This window comes from Falco naumanni, chromosome 8, assembly GCF_017639655.2.
Source record: "Falco naumanni isolate bFalNau1 chromosome 8, bFalNau1.pat, whole genome shotgun sequence".
Classification (NCBI taxonomy): domain Eukaryota; kingdom Metazoa; phylum Chordata; class Aves; order Falconiformes; family Falconidae; genus Falco; species Falco naumanni.
The window spans coordinates 60,179,631-60,202,360 of NC_054061.1; the positions used below are offsets into that span (position 1 = coordinate 60,179,631).

General features: G+C 39.2%; 1 protein-coding gene across 5 annotated transcripts in view; it reads left to right on the forward strand.

Annotated features, from left to right (window-relative positions):
• The window catches only part of GULP1 (GULP PTB domain containing engulfment adaptor 1), a 162,996-nt gene that overhangs the window by 36,978 nt on the left and 103,288 nt on the right, over positions 1 to 22,730 (forward strand). For 4 of the 5 annotated variants that reach the window (XM_040604502.1, XM_040604500.1, XM_040604504.1 and 1 more), the window contains exon 2: positions 18,312 to 18,432. The exons of the other annotated variant lie outside the window; for it this stretch is intronic. The gene's annotated coding sequence lies outside the window, so the exon portion shown is untranslated. The remainder of the gene's footprint in view (positions 1 to 18,311; positions 18,433 to 22,730) is intronic. 5 annotated transcript variants of the gene reach the window in all.

Sequence of the window (22,730 nt, forward strand, 5' to 3'; positions counted from 1 at the left end):
TCTGTAGCATTGTTTTCTTAGGATTTTGGGCTCTTTTCATTATTGTGAGGTTAAAAACACAACTATTTTTTATACAGGACGTAGGAAATTCAGGGAATGGAACATCTTACTCATTTTTCACAGTTGGGTCCATTTAATTCCCTACTGTGTGTATTTTGTTATAGTAAAACCTTGATGTGAAGTTCTGAAGTGGCGTTTAAATTAGCCTGGTTTAGCTTTAACGGCAGAACTGGAGAGGTAGGCATGGCAGCTGTTGTCAGGTGCCTTTTTTTGGTGGTTGCCTTTCCTTGAGGTAGCACGACCCCTGTGATAGTACTGAATTGTCCTTGAAAGGCTGTTTTTCTTTTCTTTCTGCTTTACTGTCTGTTGTATGCTTGCATTCCTTTTTACGTGCGTGTGGATCAGCGGTACCAACTGGAACAAGTGAGGCGGCTGCTTCTCGTGGGGCAAAGGATTCTGCTTATGGTAGAGGAGTTTCCAGAGACAGCTTGACACCTGGCAAGTGGTGCAGAAAGTCATAACTTGCATGGAAGTGTCAGAAGCTGCAGTGAGGAGCAGAGAGAGCTAGCAAAGCCCTGGAGGCTGGGCTAATCCTCTGTAAGGACTAGAAGCAACTAAGATAATTTACAAGCTGACAAACCTACTGACTTGGCTCAAGCTGAGCCCGTGAGGAGGATTCATTGGCAAGGAACCAGTGGGCAGGGAAAAGGCTCCGTCTTTTGTTGGACCAATCACGCTGGGTTTTCTTTTCTCAGCTGATTTATTATCACAGATGTTTTGATAAAACTTGTCTTTTCAGTTTAAAAAATGCTAGGATTGTTTTTGGCAGCTTATTGTTGGACAGATTCACTAGACAAATTCAGTTCTAGCTCAGTCTGAAGTCCTTGGAGAGCATCATACAGCAGTTCAGTAGGAGCAGTGGATTTTGGTATTGGGTGACCTGAACAGCAAAGGCTGGAGTTGCTGTGGAATAGAACTATGGCAGGAGTTAGAAGGAATTCTTAAGAATGGCTGTGTGGAGTCAGATTAATACACTGTCTTCATGTTGTCCTGTTTGTGTACTGATTTTTTTTTTTTTTTTCCTTATTGGGGAAGCGTATAAGAATAAAGTAGCACACAGCTACTTTCTTAGTGATCTGTAGGTCACGGACAACTTGGATTGAAGACCATTTGTTTTGTGCTTAAGGGACCTCCATGGACGTTTTACTTCCGTAGGTTTGCCCAAATACTTGAAAGTTTGGAGCCTGCAAAAAGCATAGGATTTTACAAGTGTTCAAGTTAGAAACGCTGTGTGTCTATGTACCGAATGCACAAGGGGAGCTTGTTGTTATAATGGTATCGATACAGTTGCCAAACATAGTACTGGGCTGTTTGTTTCAGCATGTGGATTTAAATTGACTGCTTAAGGGGCTTTGAGTATATTTTGGTGATTTCTTGGGAGCCAACTACCTGATTAGCAGACATCTGTTCAGTGTTTTAGCATATCAGTTGAAATAGTTAATAGATGGTCCTAGCTGAATGTTCTTTAGAGTTTACTTTAAAAAATATCGCTTAATTTTTTCATCGTAAACCATGTTCCTGTTAAATTGTTGATGCGGAGCAGAGGAAGAGGCTCCAAAATCTTGCTAGTTACATGTAGAGCTGAACGGTGGGTTGCTTCCAGGAAAAAGAGAGGCTGATGTAGGAAGGCCTTTGAAGGAACTTCTCAAAAGGAAATTGAGCACAATAATGTACATTGAATGTAATTCTATTGGATAGGAAATCTAGCGAGTAACTGAATTGTGAGAAAACAGGGGTATTGTAGTAGCTGTTCAGCTTTTAATTGTAAATCAAAGCAGTCATATACTTTGTTTCTTCCAGTTCTGCACACCATGAAAAATTAACAGTTGTACTTGATTTTGTAAAATATACACCGTGTCTTTGTAGGAGAATGCAGAGGGAAGCACGCAACATCCTACAGAACTGACTCATGAACTTTATGGTTGCATTTGTTGGTTTTTGTTTGTTTGTTTTTTTTTAAAATAAATAGTTGCTAAAAATATCGTGTTTCTGATATTTTATGTAATGTGGACATCTCTGAATTGAGAAGATTTGTTTGTATAAACTCAAGAAGGTCATAACTTATTTGGCTTTTGGAATATTAGAATTATATCCAAGATTTATTATTTGGCTTGCTCTTTTCAGTAAATTTAGGTATCCTATAAATGAAGCCACAAAGATTTGAACACTGTAAAACAACAGAGTATATGCACCCCAGGAAAAAGTGCAAAACTTAAATTTTCTGGGTTTTATGGGAATATTTTTGCAGAAATGAGGGAGGAGGGAACTGGGCTTGTGGCATAGGCTTTGAAGTTGTTTGATATGTGAGCAGGGATATCTAAAAGTCTTAGACAGCAAATACCTTACAAAAAAGCAAGGTTTGAATACAATTTGTAGCAAATGTCAAGGTTAAACATTGTGCTGCTGGCAGGTATCCAGAAAGAAGGTAAGTAAATATTTAGGATATGTGTGTTATTGATACATCTTTCACAGCTGATGTAGTAGCCATGGGAAAGGAGAGGGGTTGGATAATCCAGGCAATCACAAAAGGAGCTAACTAAAAGACTCTTGATGTTAGAAATCGTACTCAGAATGGTTGTACTGAAAAAGACAACTTCATGCATAATACAGGAAGAATGCCTTCAGAGGCTTACCATGCAGAATTTTTTTATGCTGTAATTCCAGCTTTTCCAGTACCATACAAACCACTGCCTGATCTGTTAACTGCTTATGTGAGTTGAATTTTCACAGTGGCAGTTCTGACATCTGTCTGTCTTTTTTATATGAGCACAGAGTCAGTGTTTCTTGCAATAAACCTGTTTACAGTTTTGTATGAGTTGTCATCCACAAAGAGCATCCTGCTTTAGTGTGATTATTTGTGGCAGCGATACAGGTTTGATACACAAGGGTGTCCTTGAGGTTGTGGTCTGTTTATGAGTCTGGTTATAGAAAACCCATTTTGACAAGTGGACGGTAATTGGGAAAGCCGTGGTAATTTCATTCTACAGGTACGGCAAATGAAAAGTGCTTTTCAAATAAAGATAACTTTGTAGTCACTACATGTTAATCACTTACAGTTTTGTTAATAATAATTTTGTTAGTTAATAAGAAAAAAATAATTTCTTGGGCTTCAGTGCATTAGAAGTCTGATTCAGATAATACTTAGCTAGGAGGAAAGGCTCCTGTCAGCTTCTCCTAATGTCCCAGCTACCTGTTGGGGAGCTTAAGGATTAACCCGGGTTTTTAATGATTTCAGGTGACATCCAGGGCATTTCTCACTTAGGAAAACTGGTAACCTGCAGAGCCTTTGATATGAGCTGCCGAGAGGTTTTAGTTTCATTCTACCTTACTGTGATAAATCAAAGAGCCTTTTATTTGTTCCCCCACCAGCCTTGCTTAGGGTTAGTGCTCTGTTAGGGGTTTTGTGGGAAACGATGAAAAACCTTCGCTGCTGTCTTGGTAATGAGGGGCTTGGGCAAGGGTGTGTTTGTGCTCTTGAGCTTTAAGAGCTACAGTTAGTGTTGTATTATAGAAAATATTGTGTGAAATGAGGGTAGGGTATCATACTTTATTTAGCATCCCATATTGGTATCATTAATGTCTCGATATCAACTCTTGTAGGTTTTGCAGTTCTTTCTCAGCTGGACTGGCCTCTTCCCTGCTGAGGGAAGTTTGACTTAACTCCATAGCCAGTGCAGTGAAGTGAGTGCAGAATCTACTACGAGACTCTGAAGTTCGCTTGACCAAAGGCTGTTACAAAATGCTGATTCCATATCTTGCTAGTCTCTACTAAGAATCTCATATTCTGGATTTTCCCGAGCATACATATCTTAATGGTTTTCCAGTTGGGCTACATTTCCCTTGGTTTTGACTGTATGGCTCTTGCTCTGCCTTAAGAGAGTGTCAGCTGCATTTTTGCAGTTAAATACTGGTTTTAGGATCTAGTAGTCCAGGCCTCTATGAAGAAATGTGTTTACTGTTGTACTATGTGCTTACATATAATCTCCTCGTAATATATTTAAAAATGCTATCAATTTTTCCCTCCATATGACAGAAGTGAATTATGGTTTTATATCTGGCTGTTTTAGTAAGTATTTGCTGCCTCCGCTGCAGATTTAGGTTGCTTCTAATCCGACATGGAAAAACACGGAGATTAGATGTCTTTTTAAATGTAATTATTTCTTGGAGAAGTGCATACAGCCAGAGAAGGCAGAACTTGGATCAGATGGAATTCCTGCAGAGGCGCTGGAGGGAGCTTGCATGGGTTCAGGAGTTTGTTCTCTTGTTATCCCCTCGGAGCTGGGCTTGTATGGGTCTTCAGTGGGTCTGGATCCAGTGGCTGTATCACAGTCACATCGCTGACCTTCCTGCCCTGTTCCGTGGAAACCCTCAGAGGTGATTGTACTTGGTATGGTTAGTAGAGCTGGATCTTGAGAATGAAAATTAATCTCTAAACAGAGGAGCTCTGCTACTGATTTGTAGTATTTTACCTATATATGATTTATAGAATCCCCAAAACTCCAGAATTTTTTCCCACTTGGCAGTTGTGTTTTTTTGATCAATACATACGGACAGAAACATTGTCCAGATGTAAGTTATTATAATGAAATATTAGTCTTCATGAAAGTGAATACAGTATTGTGTCTTAACAAAATTCATGAAACAGTAGCAAGATTAAAATTCCATAGTACAGCCTGAATTTTATTGATACCATGTTTGTTTGTTTATTAGGCAGTACTACAGTGTGCCTCTAGGCATGAAAAGGCAATGCACACCTTAAAGAACAGACCAGAATGTCTAGCAACAGCCTTAAGAAAAGAAAAATTGAACTCTTCAAATATGTCCATCAGGCTTTTACCCTCTGTAGTACTTGATGGGAAAGCAAACGGTTACAGGCTTGAACGTGTGTTTGAGTCAGACACACCTGTAATATGCAAATAAGAAGGGATGTCCTTATCTTTCTCTCTTTTTACTAAGTATAAATGTTTAATAATCATAAAGGTTACCAAGTGAAAGGATACCTGATAGGTTTTTCATTTCATTTGGAAAGGAGGGACTGGTTCAAACCCTAACCTTGCAGGAAGATGCTGATGAGCTGAAGTTAAGATGATATAAAAATTACTGTTTCGAAGGCTGTGGAGTAGCAGTGCAGGTTTTTAGTATATAATGGTTGCTCCTTTGTACAGCCAGTACTACATTTGGACCTTTTTGCAGCAGAATTGTGGTTAGAGACCATTTAGAAGCAATATCTTTATTTAGTCAACTGTTTTGCCAAGCATGATGACATCACCAGAACTCGGTTGTAGTTGTCTTTAAGTGGAATAGTATGCTGGCCAAAGCCAGCAACAGCAGTCTGCTGCAGAGCACAAAACGCAAGGTCCTCATCGCAGTCCCATCCCGAAATTGGGCGTTACTGCAGCTGTCGATCTCGCATCATCACTCAGTATAAGCTGTGACTTTGGTCATCTCAGCAGAGAGAGGTTTTAACTAAGAAAGCGAAGGAGAGAAAAATCAAAGATGGGACACGCATATGAACTGAGAACCAGTTTCAAACAGGGACAGGGGAGGAGACCAGTTATTGACTGAGAAACGAGCACTAGCATCAGGATGGTATTTAGGGAAGAGAAATTTACTGAAGAATATGAACAGTAAGAAGTCTAACTAGTTTAGAGTTTCTGTAAAGATAAATTTCACCCATTTTAAAAGGTCAAAACAAGCTTTAGCGGAAGGAAGGGGCTGTGCCTTACCTTCTCCCCCGGTCAGCTTACTGCGTGCCTTGCTGCTCGTGGGGCAGGCCAGGCTGGGTGCATTTACCATGAGAGATGACCTTGGCCTGTTCATCCGTTGCAGGGGTGACCATATCCCATTTAGGACAGAGCTAAATACTGTGCTTTAGTGGGAGACAGAGATACAGAGAGAGCCACAGAGATCCGGAGTGAGGTCAAGTGTGTTACTGCCTGTACCCAACTGGGAATTTGCTCTTCCTCCCAGTGGGAGTGAGTTTGCTTAAAACTGTAGAGAATTATAATATCTGTGTGAAATGCAGCTGTGGTGGTGGGAGAAGTGATGCTTGCTGATTTCTTAGAGTTCATTGCTGTGATGGAGTTGAAGATGAGGAGGGAAGTGTTTTTTATCTAGTGTAGGTGGAATTTGAGAACACCCTCCCAGATCCACACAAACGCTACGAGATTCTTCTTATTCCACAGGAACTCATGGGAGTCGTGTACTTCAGCAGCGAGACCTTGGGGAAGAGTGGTGATGGCATCTAGTAATACTGCGGTTTAGGCTTTGTGTTGCGGAGCATCTGCAGTCAAGTTGACCGAGGGATCCTTACTTAAACATACACAAAGTTGAAAGAATGTTACATGGAGTGTTGTGTTTCTTGTAGGTAGCATCGAGATTCTACTTTGCTTGAAAGTTTTGTTTGTTGGAGATGTTCAGATGTAATCCTATTAATAGCTTTGGTTCAGGGATAATTTTTGAGCTTCTTATCTAAAAGTGTTTTATCAATCTAATATAATATATTTTTTTAGTATGCCTTAGGCTTATCCTTACTTTATGTAATGTGATTTGCAAAACAAAGTTGGAGTATATCTGGCTTTAGCTCACTGATTATAGCTAAACAGGCTTTTGTAGTGGAATGTGTTTAGCAAATAAAAATCTGAGAGCTTTTAAAATTTCAGAACAAAATTGAATTTAACCATCTTAAAGGTATTAGGCTTGTAATAAATCTGTATCTGATTATATGGTTGAGAAACCCATCTAAAATCTTTAGAAGATATTTTACATCTTGCTAAAGGATTTTTTCCATTGTGTAAGTACCTATACAGTATCTCTTTTTTAGATTAAAATACGCAGTTATTCAGAAATTATTTCCATATAATCTATTTTAGAGATTGATAATTAAATGTAGATTAGGAGTTTGGTGTCTTGGTTTTTTGTATTGACTCCCTCACCTTTTCCTGGATACAGTCTACTTACTTACATTTAAAACCTATCTGATGATTGAAATTTCAATTGATGTGCTGTATATAACTTTCTCTACCATCTTACCTCGGATAAAATAAATGCTGAAATGTTTCTTAGTTTAAGCAGTAGATTGTATACACAGTTTTTCACATCAATTGTTATTCACCACCTGGGTCTAATGGTGATTAGGATTTTTCTTAAAAGGAAGTTTGTCTCTGTGGCAAGGGCAATTTGAGATAATGGCAAGGAAGTGGCTATGGATGCTAAAAATATTGTAACTTCACTCCTCCATGCATGGTGCTGTGCAACTTCCAGTTTTGCACTTCTTTATCTTCTTTCCTGGGTTACTCCTGAGAAAGGAAGAAATATCCAGGATGAAGCTGGGTGATGCTTCTAAAATCTTACTATGTCTTGCATTGACCAAGCCAATTTTCTTTTAAGGTGGCTGTAAATCTCCCTATGTGATGCCATTGCGATGTGAGTAGTGATGTTGGTAGAACCTTGCAATTTCCAGTGAAGCTCATGATGCTAAATCCTTGCATTGCTTCCATCCACAGGGGCAGTCATGGTTCATGTCATGGTTGGCTGGATGCTCCATGCCTCTAATTAAGGACAAAATTACAGCCAAGGGTAGATGATAATACTGTGTCCAACACTTGAAGTGTAGCCAGGAGCAGGGCAACAGTGAAGTTCTTTAAAAACCATGATCCACTATAGAGAAACACTATTGTAATTTCCAAAGTAATGTCTTAGAATCATAGAATGGTTTGGGTTGGAAGGGTGGAAGAGTTAAACGTTAAAGATCATCTAGTTCCAACCCCCCTGCCATGGGCAGGGACACCTTCCACTAGCCTGGGTGGCTCAAAGCCCCAGCAAACCTGGCCTTGAACCCTTCCAGGGATGGGGCATCCACAGCTTCCCTGGGCAACCTGTTCTAGTGCCTCACTACCCTCATAGTCCTTATATCTAATGTAAATCTCCCTTTTTTTCAGTTTAAAGCCATTCCCCCTTGTCCTGTCGCTACATGACCTTGTAAGAAGTTCCTTTCCAGCTTGTCTTGTCAGCCCCATGAGGTACTGGGAGGTGCTGTAAGGTCTCCCTGGAGCCTTCCCTTCTCCAGGCTGAACAGCCCAGCTCTCAGCCTGTCCTCACAGGAGAGGGGCTCCAGCCCTCTTGATCATCTTCATGGCCCTCCGGTGGACTCGCTCCAACAGGCCTATGTCCTTTGTCTTATTTAGTAGATAACTTGGACGTTTCCCCACCTCCCCCATTTTTTTGAGCTTCATTTTCTGCATTATTCCACTTAGTTTAGTTGCTTGGCTTATTTTCTTCTTTGTTTTTTTCCTTTCCTTCTCCTTTATCTATCGATTTTATGTTATGACACGGTCATAACATAGAATAGCAGAGGATGAGAAATGGTTGTGTGGTTTTGTTGTTTTTCTTTGTTTTTTTTTTTTTTTTGTTGGTGTAGTGTATTTTGGTTTTTTTTTTTTTTTATTTTGTTAAACCATTGAGTTCTGTACATGGAGAGAGTGCTGGAGGTAGCATGCAGGGGACAGAGGCATTGATTCAGATGCTGTCCACTGTACCTTGATCCACAGAAGTTCAGGGTTGCGGCTGGAGGGTCCCATGTGCTCCAAGTGGTTCTAATCTCAACTGAGATACAGCGAAGTATTAGGGAAATCCAGACTGGGGCTGAAGAACTGTGCAAGGCTGTGCTTAGGCCATTAAGGGTGGCAAAAGTGGTTTTATCAACAGTGCTTCCAAGTGTAGGTCTGTGAAATAGTACTAAACAGGAAACTTTTAAGAAAAATCTACGGGGATGCGCTGTTACAGCCCAGCAGAGGCTTGGTGATGGGAACTTCGTGGTCAGACAGCTTGAAAGCTCAGGGAAGGAGTTTCTGTGAGGAGTATGTGGCAGCCATGTTCACTGTATGATCTCAGAAGATACTAAGAGAGGTAAGAATTCCTCAGTTTGAATTATGTAAATTCAGATTTTTGGGGAAAGGTGGTGGGTCAGATCACAGCTTTTTCTGGAAGCATGGTGGAGTTTTTGCCTTCAGACAGATTCACTAATGTTAGTCTTTCATGTTGGCGACTGCTAGTTCTCAGCTTGTCCATCCTGATTTGATTTTTTTGTTTTTGTTATTGTTGTTTGAAGCCTTAATTAGAAGTGACATGCTGCAGAATATCTGGAGGGTCATTGTGTCTTCTGAAAGTGTTGTCATATCTGATACAGGAATCCTGTAGGTTGAAATCACTTCCTTAACCTTTCTTTAAATGGTGCTCTATGTGTTTTAGTTGTAAGCACTGTAACTTCTTCTTTACTAATCAAATGAACACTTGATACATATTCATGTGCAGATGGCAGGGGCTAATCTCTGCACCCTGCCAGTCCTTAGCAGTTGGTTGAGTGTCAATGTACAAAATTCTCTAGCTTTAATAATGAAGGCATTTCGATCAGCAATCCCGAATGTTAAGGAATCACTAGATATTGATATAATTTCTATTAATGAGTTTTGGTAACAGCAGCAATTAAAGTTAATACATCTAAGGCATCATAAGGTATCAGTTTTATCCTTTGGGTAATTTCTGTACTGAGGGTATTTCTCATACAAAGTGATGTCACTGTCATTTGCTCCAAATGTGACTGTATATCAATATGTGAACACTATCTACCTTATGTTAAGAGGTACTAGTTAGTTGGGATTGAGTATTGTATGTTTTGGAGCTCTTAATATGTTTTTATGTACTATTTGGAAAACTTAAAATTATTTGGGGTGGGTTTCCTACATAAACCCAGGACTGAGGAGTTTAAATTGTATTTTGATGTTCAGTGCATTTCTGGATGCAGAGTAAAAGTAGTTTATTATTGGGAAATAATATGGCCATTTAGAAAACTGCTTAGGCTACGGTATTTGTGTTGGAAATTTTATTTTCTGGGCATGAGAGTTCTGTTTTCTCTCTATACCCATTTGTGGAAAGATTAAATCATCATAAATCATGTTTTCAAGGGCTGCGATGCTCAAGTTATGTTGTTTCATGCAGCTCTGGGCTGCATGGATTTAGGCAAGCTGTCATCTGTAACCTGGCCTTACTTAAAAAAAAATTTATAAATCACAAGCCTAATCAAATTTTTATCACCAGATAAAATCATTTTTTTTCTTTAAAACTGCCCCCAAATGGGTAACTTGTCAGAGTGCTTAAATAAAAAATACCATCAAAATAGAAGGAAAAAAAAAGCAGAGTATGTGCTTCCTTTAATCAGCTTGAGTTAAGCAGACTGCAGGCTTACAGAGAAAGATTTCAATTCTAGTTTTGGTTGTGTTTTTATAGGACTGCTAGATTTAGAGAACCTGCACTGGAAAATCAGTCTGTCCAGTCGCTCAAATATAGTGATATATGAATGTTCATCTCGGGATGAGGAGCAGGTGTCAATCAGTTATCTGGATTTAAATGTTGAAGCTGTTGTAAATCTGAGAATAAAGTTTAGTGCTTGCTGAAAAGTTCGGGTTTAATCTGTATGATGCCTTGGTTTCTTTAACTTGAAATGTCTGAGGAGGGCTGTGAGGCTGAATATAGGATTGTCTCTGCTGTGCAGATGTTTTGAAGTCCTGTAAAAAAGAGAAGAGAAATGATGAGGCTTATGTGTTGGCTATTTCAAAATAATCTTGTGTATTGCAATTTGGACTTCAGTAAAGCCCGAAAAACACAGCTTTTTCAGGAGTGAATAATTAGTGTGATAGGTCATGGAACCTAACCACAGCCTTATATTTCTGTTTGCCTGTCAGCAAAGTGGAAAACTTTTCTGGCATTCCTTATTCAACACTCAGCTTTGTTTACTTAACATACTGAGCACAAGAATGTCCTTTTTGAGTTGTAAAAGCCATGTTTCCCAAGGCTTAGAGGGTGGGGGAGTCAAGTTTAGCATAGTCATTTACTGTAGGTTCTCCAACCTTCCATGTCTCCTCTAGCTCCATTTCCAGCTTTATGTCTGTCTTCAGACAACGTTTATAATCACTCTTTTGTTTTCTGACTGTGGTAACAAATGATGTCTGGAGTACGTACTGAAACTTGGCTTGGTACAACTGAAGTGTTCGGGTTTGTAGAATTACTTTAATCTCTGTTTGTTAGTGATGTTTCATGAGGCCTCCCGTTAAATATTTAACAGCTCTTCTTAAATGTTTGACTCGTGATTTTACAGTGCTATGTGACTTTCCTGCCTTTACACAAAATTTCCTAGTCGGAGGGATGTATTTGCAGTATGCCCTGAGGGCACCATTGATGTCTCTTGCTGTAGAGACTGCTTCTTGCTGCGTGGCAAGTGTGATACCTTCTGGGCTCATTTCATCTGCCTCTGTTAATTCTGCTGTAGTGATACGTTCGGGGCTGATTTAATCTGCCTCTAATTCTGCAGTCGACGTGCATGGGCAGTATTTCTGGGTAGTGCAAGCAATACTTTGAACTTGCCAAGCTATAGCAGCTGTATGGGAAACCGTGTTTACCAAATGGTAAATCCCACACTGCAGAGGGTTACAAAATAAACCTTTTTTTTACAACGAAGAGGGATCCTGTGGGAGTAAATTCAGCGCAGTGCAGAACAGCTTCAGAGGGCAAAGCTGCTCTTGAAGGCAGAGGTGTTTTTACTGTCAGCAAGGAGCTCTGATTCTTGGCATCCTCACACGCCTGAGTCCACAGAAAACAAAAGTGGTCTCGCATGAGTCATGTTGAGCGAGAAGCCATACTATAATTACATTATAAAGTGAACAGAGGAAGGAGTTCTGAATCCCGGCTCCTAAATCAAGAAGCTTGTGTTTCGTGATTGCGAAACGGCTTCTGAGCCTTGCATTGTTCTTCTTGACTCATCCCCACTCAAACTTTTAAAGGGGAAAGGAATAAACGGCTGAAGGAAAGATTGCTTGCCTGCTTTTGAGGCTTTTCTGGGACAGTATGGCTAAGATCAGCAGCTGAAGTATAAAACGCAGAGAAATTGCATATTGCTACTCTATGCATGTATACACACACACAAGTGTATATACTTGCATGTATACATACTCCTATTAATTCCTCAAAGACATAAGTAATTCACTGCCTTATGCATGTTTTTTTTTTGTTTTTTTGTTTTGTTTTGTTTTAGTGAATTTGTGGTGTTCCGGAGCTAGCATGTGGATATAGATGGAAAAGCTTTTTAAAAGTCTCCACAGGAATTAAAAAAAATCCGACAGTTGAATATTTTGGGTTGGATTTTGTTCATTGACTCCATAGACATTTAAAAATTTCTCATCACGCTGTCTTCTATCAGAATATAAATATTAGCGGGTCAGTGACTTTTCCTTGTTTCTGTGGCATCTAATGTGTGTTAGTTGTCATGACAAGCTTTGGTGTTTATGTTTGTCAAAACACTTGCAGTATGTGTATCAGCAAGTCAGTTTGTATGAGAATAAGGGGTTTGTATGTGTGTAAAGACTGGTTATTGAGGAAAAAACACGTCTGATCATTTCTTAGGTAATGAACTCTAGGCTGGTGTTCATTGTAAGGCAAGGAGCTCTGTATTAGTTTTCACAGTAGAACTGCATGGATTTCTTATTTGATAACTGTTTTGATTCGGTTTCTAACAAATATTTTTGTAGAAGGTTAAAATTAATGAATGAGATATAGCAGTAAAAGATTTCTATTCATGCATGGTACACATACAGCAAAGCATATTCTAATTTCTCTCAGCTTTCCCTACTTAATTTGTCCTCCAAAATAAATACCAAAATGCTACCAATAGCTGAAAACTCCTGTGGGTGTGTGTCCGATTTTTCCAGGAGTGTTTTGCTTACTCATTCAGCTGGGTGCGCTCGCACCATCTCCATTTTCCAGGTCAGTAATTGAGGCACAGTTAGGTGACATTTAATGGTCAGATAAGAAATAAGCATAGAACCGTATCTTAACTCGCTAGTCTGGCCTGATTTTTAGGCTTTGTTGTTCTTTTATGTTTTTATGAAAATTTCTGTTGTCCAGCACTCCTGCAGCATGTAAATAGTCATGTTTTTTACATTGGTGATTTATAGTGAGAATAATAATAGAACAAGCAGAAAACAACAAATCCATTACATTATCAAGAAAAAACAAAATATGAAATGTATTGCCTGAAACCAAAAATGGGTTCATTAACTGTTTTGTTCATTCTGGCAGTTAGATCCCTCCTTGTCACAGGGCTGAAGGCGAGTTAGTGAGTCATAGTTGGCTTGTCTGTGCTGAGCAGAGTAATTCAGATTAGCCGGTGACTTTTGCTAGCGGACTAAAATGCCGCTGTGCTCCTTCCCGGGATCTTAGGGGAGTAGGAAGGAATGGTGTCTGCTGAGTCCCGCAGCTGCCGGCCTGCCAGGGGTGATGCACTGCCGGAATACCTGGTGAGACAAGTGAAAATGTGTGTTCTGAAGATGGCTGTGCTCTGAATCAGTTTTAAGCATCCCGTGTTATTGTGTTAAAACAATTTATGTGTATCCTTAACTGGATCTGCTGCCTATCAAGAAGCTGTAGGGTAAGTAGGATTTTTAGAAAGATTGCATTTCTTCTGTGTGCCTTTGGGTCTTCAGGGTATGGTCTGATTTTGGGATTTCTCTGCAATCGTGAGGAGGCTTTACTTGCTCTAGTCAGAGATAGTCTAACAGTTATTTGGGCATAAATTAAAATGTAGGAATAAAATAGTTGTTGCATCCTGTGATAGGGCTGTATGTATTGCTCATTTCTCTAGTCTTAGACGTCTTAAAATACCTCTGGGATAAATTTCTGTCATACAGAGGAATTAAGTGATACTCCGCTTTGGTATTTCTTCCCAGATGAAGAATGCCTGCATCTTTGGTTTCCTCTTTGCAAACAGATTCTTATTTAAAGTGTGAGAAATGACTATATCTATTCTAGGAATTTTAGAATTTCAGTATATTTTTCCCCTAGTCTTTTCATTGTATAGAGGACAATGTGATTTTGAACTAAAGTCAGAGCTTGGCTCCCTGAGAAGCCCCCAAACATCCAGCTCACTGAATTAAACTTATGAGAAGAACTTGGCTTAGCAGATTTTGATTTTTGTACCAATTGGCTTGCTCATTTTTCTTTCCTTGAAAGCTCTTATGACCACATCAAAGTTTTGAAAGCTTTCCCACCCCCAACCTTTTTTAAATAACATGTGGGCAACAAATTGTTTAGACAACCTTGGACTTGTCAAGAGTTTTTTTTTTACTTTAATATAATTGCTGTTACCTAATCCATGTTCTAGCTGCTTCTTTCCTTAATGTGCTGTAGCTCATTATTTTATGGAACTGCTGTAAAGTTTATATTGCAAGGTGGCTTGTAATTCTTTTCAGTACTTCAGGTTTGCTTTCTCTCTTCTGTCACCCACCTTAGACTTTACTTTAGGCCTTTGCATGTTAGCATTATGATTTAGTCAGGATTATTTCACATCACACCACAGATCCAATGCTTTTTATAGAAATCTGTATTGTCAGCATTACTTTATGTGTATGTAAGTAAACCCAATTGTAATATGGAATAGGTAGATGCTAAAGTGCTGAGACAGAAGGCTTTTAATCCCATCTATAAAATAGCAGGTTCTTTTTTACATCATTTGGACCGGAATATCTATAACAGTAATTTTCATGACCCTGCAAAAAGAAGAAGAACGTAAAATATTTTGCAGAAAAAAAGAGGAGCTTATTAATCTCATTTAAAATCTGTAAGAATGTAATAGGGGGATGCATTGATGAACTGAAGAAGATAGGTAGACAGGGATGGGTGTAAACAAAGTTGGAAAGGGGAGTTTGGGGAGGACTGATTGCTTAGCTGGGACTGTTCGGGTCTGTGGAGACTTTCCTTTCATGTGGATCTAAGGTTTGGATTATTTTTTTTTTTTAAATAGTATAATCAAGATAAATGTATTTGCACCAGATGTGCCGTGTGTGTCTACTATGACAAGTCTGGCTGTTCATCCAGGAGTGAAAGTTGTGAAGTTTAAATGATTTGGAACATTTGCTCTGAGATGATGTCAAGCATACTGTACTTTCCACAGATTTTGTAGCCTTGACTGCTATTTGGTGTCTTATAAAATTAGCATCGCTTCTATTAAGCTATAATTGTAAAGAGACATACATCTTCCCTCTCTTGAAGGTAGAGTAAAAATGGAATATTTAGGAACAACTTACACTACATAGTAGGACTTTTACAATTTGGGATGTATTCTGGAGGCTGAGTTTCATACATGTGCTTCCCTTCCCATGTATTGTTCTAGGACCGGGGTATTACTGACCTGTGCATGATTGCCAAATCTTTTCCATGTGTAAGTGAAAAAATTCTTTAAATTTTTTACATATAGTGAACTTAAAAATATTTTCATTACAACAATCAGAAGGGTAGATGAGGAGAGGTATCACTACTCAATGCTGCAAATACTGTTATGTCAACTACTTAAAGCTGAAGAGCCGCTGCTCTACTCTGAGACAAATTGCTGGCGTCTGTACAAGAACAGAGCACAGCAAAGGGACTTCGATGTCTTTCTCTGATAATTCCAGTTTAAGAACCTCTCTGTGTGGTTTCTGAAATGTCTGTGCCTTGAACATAACCAGTGAATTGCCTTAAGTTTCTGCTGCACATGCGATTCCTTTTACTGAGACCTGCTCTATAGATGTAATACTTGAAATATTGGTTGCGGTGACTGTGAACAGTGCAGTATGAATGGGTTTCTGAATAACAGTTTCCTGGCAGGCAGCTATGTCAACGGCTCCAGGCACTGTAGGATGAACTGCAAATTAGCAAAAATGAGTAGAGCCGTTGGGTTAGTGATTCCCATTCATTTGCTGTGAAAAATACAGTCGGAATACTGTTACCTTATAGTTACAAGAGTAAGTCGGGAGAGGCAAGTAAAAGTGTTTGTTAAGCAGTGTTTGAATCTCATGAATGAGGTGTCGATCTAGGTGTGGAAGACGCTTAAATATTTGTTTCAGACTTGTTTTCTGAGTTGGATCCTGGGTCAGTAGACAAGAAAATGGATGCTGCCTTTAATTCCAGAGTTTGCAGAGGATTTAGAGGGCTGCTGCTGTCTTCAGGGAGACAGGAGGTGCTTGGCTGTGCAGGCTCAAGTAGAGCCACAAAGTCGTTACATGCGGAGTAGCCTAATGGTTTTATCTTCTGTCTTGGAATATCAAACTCTTGAATAGTACAGATTTGGGTTAGAAACAAAAAATCTGAAAAAGTTGAAATTACCACTTCTTTACCTTTTGCATTATGTTTTTTTGAAGAAAAAATTAATAAATATAGATCACTCTGAGGGTATAGCATTTGCTTGTTGAGTTCAGTACTGTCATGATGATGAAATGGTACAGGATGTATTTCACATTACATCGAGGGAAAAAAAGTCTTTGTTGTAACTCCAGAATGTGTTTTCTTATTCATATGACCTTCAGCATTTATTATCATGGTATTGCTGTAAAGGCATGGTAGAAGCAAGTGAAATAGGTGAGTGTGATGTATTGCATAATTACTAAAATTGACACACATTTTGTTTGGTGGAATAACAAGGCAGCAAAATTATGATGTTGTGGTGCAGTATACAGCCTGTTGGAAAACGTTTCTCATGTATTAGCACTCTGCTTTTACTCTACGAGTGTACTCTATCATTAGTCATACTTTTGGGGTCTTTTTTGGACTTGGCTTACCAAGTTGCAGGAAGAGCATGAAAAGCAGAATGTATTCTTGCTAATTCACAGAATCATAGAATGGCTTGGGTCAGAAGGGACCTTTAAAGGCCATCTAGTCCAACCCCCTGCAGTGAGCAGGGGCATCTTCAACTAGATCAGGTTGCTCAGAGCCCATCCAACCTGACCTTGAGTGTTTCCAGGGATGGGGCATCTACCTACCACCTCTGTGGGTGACCTGTGCCAGTGTTTCACCACACTCATAGTAAAAAATTTCTTCCTTACACCTAGTCTGAATCTACCCCCTTTTAGTTTTAAACCATTACCCCATGTCCTATCACCTCAGGCCCTGCTAAAGAGTCTGTCCTGATCTTTCTTATAAGCCCCCTGTAGGTACCGAAAAACTGCAATAAGGTTTCCCTAGAGCCTTCTCTTCTCCAGGCTGAAGAACCCCCCTCCCTTAGCCTGTTTTCACAGGAGCGGTGCTCCAGCCCTCTGATCGTTGTTGTGGCCCTCCACTGGACCCACTCCAACGGGTGAAGGACTGCGTAATATGATGAGTTTAGGTTGTGTGTGGTTTTTTTCTTTCTTTTTTTTTTTTTTTTTTCCTGCTTGAAGTGGAAAAAAAAAAAAGCAACCATGTCAGGGAAAAGAGGAATGAAGTAGAGAAAAAAGAAATGAAGGAAAAGAAATAGCATGAATTCATATTCCTCACAAAGATGAGTTTTTACACCAGGGCAGCAAAAGATGAACCAATGAAAGGAACGTATAGAAGGTGCAGCCATTTATTCATTTCATGGACCAGGGAAGTAATTGTCCCTTGCTGACTAGGTAAAACTATAGGTCTTGATGTCTTGATACTTGAGAGTTAACAGATCCAAGGGGATTGAAGGGAATAATATATCTAAACATCTCAAAGTGAACCATCAAAAAAATCAAGATTTAAATTGGTATGGCTAATCTGAGCATTCAGTAAAGAGGGTAAGAGTATTTTAAAATCCTCTGTGAATATCTTGAACTGGAGAACATCAAGGGGTGATGGCCAGGGTGGTTACTTATGAGGGACCAGGTCACATGCTGATCTCTGGTAAAACTGGAATCGGAGCAAAAACAGATTTTGGTGGCTCCTCGTTCTGCAGGAGAGTGGATTGAACTTCCTTACGTTGAGGCAAGATGTGGTACCATTTCTACAGACACATTTTGTAGCACCTGTGGGAGTGCAGTATTCTCTTTATTATTATGAGACTACAATTCAATTTTTCCGTAAAGGAGCAGATTTGGGTCTAATGCTGCATGCTTTGTGCATCTCATATTTAGTGGAATTTAATTAATAAATGGTCAAGCTAGTGTTCTTTCTCTGTGTTAAATGGTTATTTTGTTGGTGTAAAGCAGTTGTGGGTGAGGAAGTTACGGGGAAATATTTGAATCAGAATTTCTATCTGAAAATACAGTTCTGTGGCTCCCAACATTTTAGCCGATTTAGACCTTTCCAGCAGAATTGTATTAAAATGTGTGAAATATATTTCCATTAAGCTGTTTGTACTAATTTTCTTAAATTAGGAAAATAATTTCTATGCTTTGGTAATACACGGGTTCACAACTAATATCTGTCATTGTTTGTTTTTATTCTAGTACATATGAAACCATAAAGCAGCAGTAACAAAGGTTCAAAAACGTTGACAAATGAGTGATCTATTCCACATCAGAATTAGTGTCCGCTGTGTACCTTGGCAAGAAATTTGAATGCAGAAGGGTAAGCTGTTTTAATTCTTGCTGTGAACTGCTTTACAGGAAAAGGTTATGCACATACTTGAATTTTTCTTGGTTGAGTAGAGGGTTTTTTTTAAGACTGGAATGAAAGATTCAAGGTAGATTTGTTTGTTTGTTTCTTTTTCATTTAAACTGCTTGTAACAAAGCCAAAAGCCTCAGTTTATAGACATTGTGGGTTAGAGAGGTGCTTCTGTCTCTTTCCCCCATTAAACAATACCTCTGACGTGAAGTCAGCTGCTGAGGGAGGACCAAGCTGTTGACCCAGAGCTCTCGCAGTCTAAGTAACTGTGTTTCAGAGCTGGCTTTTCCTCTTTTTTGTTTTGGTTTTTTTTTTTTGTTTTTTTGGCTTTTTTATGCCCCTCCCTTCTCCACAACTGATAACCCAGTGCTTAAATTGAAAACACTGCTACAGTGCACCGAAGCTGCAGTCTCCTTGCTTCTGTTTAGAGAGGAAGGCTTGTCTGGATAAAGGAAAGGCAGTAGCTGTGAGTTTCCATTGATTTATTGGAAAAAAAGGCAAAATTTGGGGGACTTACAATGTTAGGGAGAAGAGTTTATTTATGGGGAAGTGGTTGTGTTATACTTGTCGAATCATTAAATTAACGTTTTCTAAGTGTGGGTAGGAAACTAGGAGCCTCTGGAAAATGGAATGTTTTGTTTAGTTCAGTGAAAGGAAGGTAAGCTAAAACTAACGAGCAAATTTTTATTGTTTTGAGGTGACGATAAGAAAAAAAACATTTGTTAGCAATCTAGTGGTTAACGAAAACTTTCTCCTGGCTTGCTTATTTCAGTTGCAGCACTGTGCTTTAGAGCAAGTGCATCTCACTTCATTTGATTATAAATCCCCAAATCCATTGAAGTACCTCTGAGAATATGTAGAGCTGAAGTCAGATTAGGCTGAGTCAGTATGTTGATGCTGCTCCTTTCCCAAAGGTTACCTTTAATCTGGCACTGAGAGCTATTGCTATGATGTTGTAGCCTCTTCAAAGTACGTGCATGATTTCATTACTTCTTGAAACCGGATCACTAGTGTGCAGTACCTTTGTGTATCTTGATGTCTCCAACATAGGTGATATGCAAATGCTGCGTTTCAAGTAAAGGTTCCTTGGATTTGGAATTACTGCTGTGACATTATCTCATACCAAGGATGACTTCAGTTGCTGCTGGTTTTCAGAAAGTCAGTGTGTACATTTACGACTTCATGGTGTTACTTTCCAATTCCATCTCAGACAAGTCCTGTGGTTCTCATTTCCTGGATGGTTGGGATGAAAGGCTGTCATTCTTGATTTCTAAAATAAACCAACAGATACACAAGTCCTTAACTTTTAGACTTTTTCATGGAGTAGATGGGAGCTGATGCAATAAAGAAAAAAAAAATAGAGGGAAGAAAAAAGGTGCATTGGAGAGGAATAATGATTTTTAAAAAATTAAAGCTTGCCAGTTGTAAAAGGATCTTGTAGCCTGGGAACAAATGGGAGGAGATGGGTTCTTTCTGACAACAGCAACTCAAAATCTCTCCCATGTATGTACTGGATTCTACTTTTGTCTCTGCACTTGAAAAAGACTACCTCATGGGTCTCTCCTTCGACAGGGTGGGACAAAGCCAGACGCTTTGGCAAAAAAATGTTCTTGATAGGACTCATTACCGCTCCAAAACACAGAATCATTTTGTAGATACAGGCTTACTTGAAGCAGATTTATTTAAGATGCTTAGATACAAATTCTTCTGTTGATTTGCAGCAGGCTTATGTAGTATTTGGAATTCTGGAATTTAAAGACAAAGCTGCTTTTATGTGCAAAATCCTTTATTTTAAGAACATTGAATCCTTGGGCTTTTAAAGGTGTATGTCGTTGTACTGTCCATCCCTTACTGAGTAAATGAAGAATGTAGTGTTGCGAAGTTACAGCAGAAATTACATAGAAAATGCATAGACTTGCACACACAAATCTTTAGGGCAGGGATTAATCACTGACATTTTCAAAATCAAATGTTGACCGGTGAAGGCATCTAAAAACATCAAAATGTTGTTGTCAACATGTTCTAATTTCACTGTAGTGAAGTTAAAAAATGCTTCAATTTTCCTGTTACTTTGCAGAGGGTTAGAATTTATTTTTACTGTAGCAGTAAATGTACTGCAGTAGTAAATGGTAGGAGGTTCTAGCATGCATGACCTGGTTCAGCAGGGTAACACTATTGATTTTTTTTTTTCAGTGCCTCTGCTTTAGTTAATTTTAATTTCATTTTCTGATTCTTGATTAGCTCAGTGGTAAGTTGTCATTACAGCATTCGACTCCCTAAGGACATGATCTATAAGGCATATTTTTCCAGCGAAGGGTCATGATTCAGCTAATTTACACATAATTTAAACAGCAGTTGGCCTAATACCCTGAAGTGGAATTTGAGATACTTGAAGTCCAGGAGTGTAATACCATAAATTAGTGTTTATGTTAAGTACTCTTCAGAGACCTGCAGGAGGGGCGGGTGGGACATGTAATGCCCCTTGTGTTCTTTTTTTCAATAGGCATGTGAAGTTAAAATCTCAAGGAAGATTAAGAAAGCAGTTGCACGTAATGCAGAATTACCATTTCATTGGGAAAGCTTTGTTTCATGAAAGTTACCATAAGATTTGTTCGCCCAGACTCTGTATTTGGATTTATATTTTAATGGCTTATTCAAATAAATTAGCATAATAAAAATGTCTTCATGTGGTTAGAGCAAGGTAATGAACTGTGACTTCTGCATTTACTGATGGTTTACATTTTATTGTAAGTTTAGTGCTAAGCTGTGTTCAGTTACTTAAAACAGTTTTTAAAGATACAAACACAAAGACAAATTCCCTGTATCTGAACAGTTTTGTCAACCTGAGCTGATGCCCCAGAATGCTGTATAGAGGCAGTAGATTGAGGATAAATGAATTGAATTTGTGGCTTTTCTGACTGTTTTGGTGCAGCCTGTCTGTGGGCTGAAGCATGACTGCCACTTCACCCAAGCAAAGATCATTATTTACTGAAAGATGCCCTGTGTGCATTAATGCTGTGGTTTCCCGTTCGGTCCCGCAGTACAAACCAGTCTGGAAGTTGGCAGAGATGGTCCTTTTCCTCTTCCACTTTCTAGTGCTTAATGTTGACCCTTACTTTTTATTGGCACATGGTAGGAGAAAACTTCAAAACTTCAACATGTTTGTGTGGGCTTTTTTTTGGTCCCCCCACCCCGTTGGTTTCCCGTACCCCCTCTCTTCCCTGACAGAGCTGGCTGTGCAGGGCTGCTTGTGCCAATGTGGGAGAAGGGCAGCGTAACTGGGAGTGTGTGTTTGGGGACACAAGGCAGCGAGGAGCACAACTGCCCCTTAACGTGATTAAGTCAAAGACCGTAGAAAACGTTATCTCATCGGGTAATAACAAAATTGGTGGGTCATGGTTTGAATCTGTATGTTTTAATAAGTAATATTAACCATGTGTAACTAATACATATATATAAAAAAGCATTTTTCCCTTAAACAATTATAACTGTGTTTATATTTGTATAGTGTATTTGTATGATGTTCTGAGTGTGAGTAATATATACTAAGGTGGTGATCAAATAGAAGACAGAATTGTGATGTACATGATCTAGATTTTTCAAAATCTTCCAATAGACCTTTAAGCCTACAAGAAAAGCAGTGAAACCTAGTCTGAATTGCAAGGTGTTCGCCTGATTGGGATTTTTTTTTTTTTTTTTTGGTGGTTGTGTGTGTTGATTTTCTTGATTCAAAAGTGGATCCTGTTTCTAGGGGACATAACAAGTTTTGGTGTACCAGTAAAAAGTCGGAGTCGGTGTGCTCGGTACTGTTGTCTATGAACTGCTTATCTAAAGCTCTGTTCCTCTCTGCTATTTCTGCCAGGCTGCCACCATTCCTCCCATCTGTCTGCTGCCTGATCCCTTCTTCCCCTTCCAAACCGCTAGGCTGGTTTTATCGCTGTTTTTTTCTTGGTTCCCTTCATTAGCTGTGGTACTGGCAAGGAGCCAGCCAAGGCTGCAGCCAAATGATTCAAAATGTAAAAATTCTTCCAGGTCTGTTTCAAGGTGTGTATTACCTTGAGCTTCTTACCGCCGCCTATATTACAGGCATCCTGCCATTTGGGAGAGAGTCACTGCTTTTTAGAGGGCCATTAAACTTCTGAAAGTTTGCAGGTGGCGAAGAGTCTGCTCCATTCCTAATTGAATTCTTCTTTATAGACAGTTATTGTTTTTTTAACCTGCTTCTAGGTTGCATTTTTATTTTTAGTTCAGCATTAGGCTT